Raw genomic sequence first — 5,040 nt, 5'->3', positions numbered from 1 at the left:
CCACAGAGTAGTTATTGCAGTTTTCATTGTACAGGGACACAGAAACACTCCATATATGCAACTAAAGCAAAACATTTAAGCACTTTCAGGCTAGCATCCACCTCCTGCAAGCCAGGTTTAACATCTTCGTTCCGTGGGCCACCCAGACAGCTTAACCAGCTTGCAGGTGGGCATCTCTGCTTGCAGAGCAGTTCAATGGTGAGCTGACAGCTCCCTCCTCTGTCCGAAAGCACTAAAAGCAGCCTAAAAATCTGTCCTATCTTCAGTTGCAACAGGGGACTTGAATAACAGAGGATATTAGGCATTTTCTCTCATTTTTTACACATGGGTAGGGAGATTCTCCAGACAGGTGGTACAGGACATCCCAGCCAAGTGCCCTCAGTGCTACTCAGGCCTCAGTTCTCATCCTGCTGCACTGCAGCTTATTTTGGGGAGCCTTACAGCCAACAGCAGGGCATGGCCAGGACTTTCTTCCCCTTCCAGCTGTATAAGCACATTCCAGGTGTCCTGTTCTGGTCCTTCTGGGATTTAGCTTCTCCAGGGCGTAGCAGCACAGCACAGGAAGGGAGCAGAGCAGGGACCCTGTCCTGCTCAGGTGGGACTGCAGGTTCTGGCAGGTCACGGGCAGGTCTGTCCTTGCTGCTCAGGCGCAGTATGATTCATGCTGAGGAGGTATCACTTAGTCCTTCCTTTATGCATGCAAGAAAAATAGTGGTTTTACTGAGTGTTAATGACAGGTTGAAATCACATATGAAAATTTAGTCCTAGCAGGATGTTATTTCTGCTGCGTTCCTTCTTCTGACAGGCCAGCCTGGGATATAAGCGGAGTGTGCTGTACATTTGTGCCACCTGCAGAGGTTGTATCTGGAATGGAGCAAATAGTCTGAGGACTTTTTTGCTGGTTCTTGGGGAAAAAAAAAAACAACAAAAAAAAAAAACCCACCACACACAGAATTGGGGGGTGGAGGAGACACTTAACAGAAAAACAGATTTTGAAATACTAGTAAAATGGTGTGGAAATTAAATTATTTCAGAATCAAATTGTATCAATATATTCTGTTCAGTTTCATAGAATCATAGAACAGTTTGGGTTGGAAGGGACCTTCAAAGCTCATCTAGTCCAACCCCCTACAATGAGCAGGGACATGTTCAACCAGATCAAGTTCAAATGTAGATTTTTTCTCATGGGGTTTTTAATTCAATTAAATCTCTCTGCACATACCACAAGGTCATTTTATTTTCATTGCATTTTCTTGCCATAGCACAACTGTGCTCTTAAAGCCTGTAGAACGCTATGTACAAACTTAAAGCAAAGGGGCTATGTTGGTGTGAAAGAAACTAAATAATTGTGACTTGAAATTCAAAGCAGCTTTCAACTGAGGTACAAGTTAAAAGAACTGTGCAGAAAAATATCTTGCATCAATAAGAAAATGATAGTGAAATATAAGTAAGAAAGGTTTTCAGAACCGCATGACAAGCTGCTTGTGCCCTGTTTGTGGGAGAGAGGAAGATGGGTCAGGCTAGGATTAAGAAATGAGCTTGTGAAAGTCACTGCTGTCTGAAGCCATCATGCCCAAGAGCCAGCCAAGGTCTCCAAGAGATTCAGACCTTTGGGTACATATTCCACGGACTTCAGCTGCACCAAGCGGGGGCTCCGAGGCTCTGTTTCTCCAACTGTGGATAAGAGCCTGCGTTTGACAGAGGTCAGCAGCTTTTTGGAGCTTCTGCTCTCCCTGTGAAAATCAGAAGCTTTGGACTTCCTGGTCCCTGAGAAAGGGCAGTTCCCTCTTCTGTGAAAATCCCCCATCCAGAGCACCAGAGTTCTCCCAGTCATTAAGGCTATCATGACAGCAATGCTGATTAACACAGTGCCCATTGGTCCATCTGCAAGAAAACACCTGTGGAGAGACATAAGTGAGTTAATCGCCAGAGCATAAGGGAAAGAGGATATTAAAGGACTGGCTTGTGAGGTGGCCACTTCCTTCAGGACTTCAGACAGGCAACTTGGCCTTCAGGCTTCTTTGTCTACAAGACAGGTCAAAACCCAACATCATCAAGGCCTGTGCTTGGCCTAAATGCTGCAGAGACTGGGAAAGGTGAAGCATGTTGTCCTAAATGGAAGAAATAGGTCTCTCCTTTTGGTTTGGACTCTGATGATTTTTCTTTTTTTTTTTTTCTTTTTTTTTTAACACTGGCACCATTAGGAGAGTTCCCATTTGCTTAACTAGGCCACATAAGAGGAACCTGGGAAGACACATAACATGTTTGGAGTGGCTTGACCTGCTAATTTTCATCCTTCCTAAGTCTGAGCAGGCTGGGTTCAGATAAAAGTTCTTGGCTTTAAGAGGAGCTGGATATCCAAATCAGCTTGGAAAAGTATAGTTGGTGATTTTTTTTTTTAAACAGCACATATGTCACCACCTTACAAATATATTGTTACTGGGGTGGACAGATGCTTCACACTGCTCAGCTGATGGTTCTAAAGCAATGACACCATGAACATACCAACATGTTATGTTGGTGAGCACATCTGAAACTGGAAACGGTATCCAGAAAAAACTTATAAAAGCAAATTATGATACAATTAATAAAGAGAAAACATTTGAGCCAGGTAAGTTTTGGCAGGACTTTTGCTAAATAATGTCATGCTGTGGTGTTAAAAGTAAGCTCTCATACTTTCCTAGCATGGAAACCGTTTACACTTCAATCAAGTGTATAGCTTAACTAAAAATATAACCCGTGTTATGTTCTTCAAGAAAAAAAAAAGAAAAAAATCTTATCAGCTATTTTTTTTTTTATTATTTTCTCTCAGTTTTCGTTGTTTCTAGTAGCTGTAAATACACTTGAGACACTGCCTGACTTAAGTGGAATTCATTTCAAAAGGTATCTTTGCAATAAAAATATCTGCAAAATACATTCTGGAATGTTTCAGCTGCTACTGCTATCACTTAAAAAAATCTTTTTTCCCCATATAGACTCTTATCTTGGCAAAGAATAAATTGAGAAAGGAAAAAAAAAACAACTTACAGTTAGGACCAAAGTAATTGTTTTGAAACACATTGCTTTAACTCATAAATGACGCCTCCGCATGTCACTCGAGAAGAGCTGCTGTTCTCCCCCATCTCCACGTCCTCGGAGCTGACACCTAGGGGTGTCTTGGCCAAAACACAGAAGTCAGGATGAAGACTTTGTTTTGAACTGTGACGCACATGAGACAGAGATAAGAGAACACGGCAAAATAGCACTATGGACACCTTGAAATGGTGTGGTTTAACAGAGAGTTAGACTGAGGATCCTCATAGCTGGTAGCACAGCTCATTGGCTACCACCTTCATTAAAATCAAAGCTCTCAACCATTATAAGCTACCCATTTACCAAATTCGAAAAAAGTATCTCCTGAAGCACTTTTATTAACATGATGTCCATGGGAACAGGGCTCATCTGCCAGAACAGGACCTGGGGCCATAGAGTCATTGAAATCCAAAGATGTCTCTCCCTTGGGCAAGGAGATACTGTGCTAGAAGGAGGAACACACACATACTGTGATCAAAACACTCAACACTGTTCTGTAAACAAAGGCCAAACTTCCCACTGAACATGAAAAAAAGTAGTAGACTGCAAGGATCTCTATCAGACAGTAAGAATAAAAAAAAAAAAATATTTTGAAAAGCCCATATGACCTAGGAATAACTGATTTGCGGTTAGAGCCCCAAGCTGGTGTCCAAACCACACAGGTAATTTCACTACTGACTTCAGACAAATGAACTTCTGTCTTATTTTTCCTATAATGTTAGAGGTATAGGAAGACACATCTCTGCACAGGACAAACTATCACAGGGCCTCCTGAGCGCACACACCGTTGACTGCACATTGAGAATCACTACCAAGCTGTGTGCATTCAAACCAGTTATCCATTTGAATCAAATGTTTGCTTTATTAAAAACAGTCAGCTTCCTCAAAATGCTTAATAGAGCTAGTCCCGGAGACTTGTTTACTGTCAGGGGTTGGGGTTAAGCAGCTCCTTCCTCTACAGACACCAGAGAGCAGTCCCTAAAAAGGTCAGTCTAAAGTTAGCTGGCAATGCAAACACAGCCAAATGAGGAGGGAATAAAAGAGGCACCTACTAACAGGATCGCATACCAGGATTGGCACAGCACCCAGTTTCCCTTAGGGAAACCTGAGTTAACCAGGCTACCCCCAAATGCCAGCTAAGGGCTTGCATGTCTGTTGCACAAGGGAACCTTGAGAGCCACGCAGAGGCTGAGTGTCATCAACCCCCAACCATACACGTGAACTCCTTGTCACCCTAAGGCCAGCTTCACCTCTTGAACTTTCTCAGGCATGCAGTGAGGGAAACAAGACAACAGGTGAAGCACGGACCTTCACTATGGGACATAAAGCAGGCACTGCATCAACTGGGAGGTTTTGCCTCCCTAAACAAGGGCAATCCTTGCCATCAGGCACATCAATAGTGTGATGTTCAGATGATACTGGCAGCAAAATATGGTGCCATGTCTGACCTTTCCAGCTCTCTCTCACATCACCTGCCAGCATCTCAGCTTCCTCAGCTCCAGGAGCTCTGCTCAGCTTGTGTGCAGAGTTCAGTGGCTCCACTGGAGAAAACACAGAACTCCCAGTCCCAACAGACACAGCTGAAAGGCTCATAGGAAAACGGGGCACCCAGATACACCACCTCCCCACCACATCTGCCCAATGAGAGAGGGAGTCCCGCACGGCAGCAAGGCTTTCAGTGCTGCTGGTTCTACCCTACCCAGACCTCGCACCGTCAGGAACGAAGGGAGCTCCGCAGGGGAACCACAGGCACTTTTCCCCAGCCCTACACCACCAGACAAGGCCTCAGAGTGTACGCTGGGCCCTGAAGCGACAGCGCCACTAGCGGCTTTGGAACCCAGGGCATAACCCGCGCGGCGTAAATAGCACCCGGGCTTTTATAGCGCTGCTTCCCGGCAGCCCCCGCGCCCGGCCGCGCCGATTGGCCGTCGGGCAGGCGGGGGCGCGCGCGCGCGCGGTCCGGAGGCG

General features: G+C 45.0%; 1 long non-coding RNA gene across 1 annotated transcript; it reads right to left on the bottom strand.

Moving 5' to 3' along the window:
* Positions 1–697: 697 nt before the first annotated feature.
* LOC139828772 (uncharacterized) lies at positions 698–4,911 on the bottom strand. Its single transcript, XR_011740709.1, has 3 exons — positions 4,521–4,911; positions 3,028–3,155; positions 698–1,898 (listed from the first exon to the last, which is right to left on the bottom strand). It is a non-coding gene; the product is annotated as an uncharacterized lncRNA (long non-coding RNA).
* Between the last annotated feature and the right edge of the window lie 129 nt (positions 4,912–5,040).

The sequence above is a fragment of the Patagioenas fasciata genome, chromosome 10, assembly GCF_037038585.1.
Source record: "Patagioenas fasciata isolate bPatFas1 chromosome 10, bPatFas1.hap1, whole genome shotgun sequence".
In the NCBI taxonomy this organism is placed as follows: Eukaryota; Metazoa; Chordata; class Aves; order Columbiformes; family Columbidae; genus Patagioenas; species Patagioenas fasciata.
Note: the sequence above shows the minus strand (reverse complement) of the source record. Positions and strands in the feature narration are given on the sequence as shown.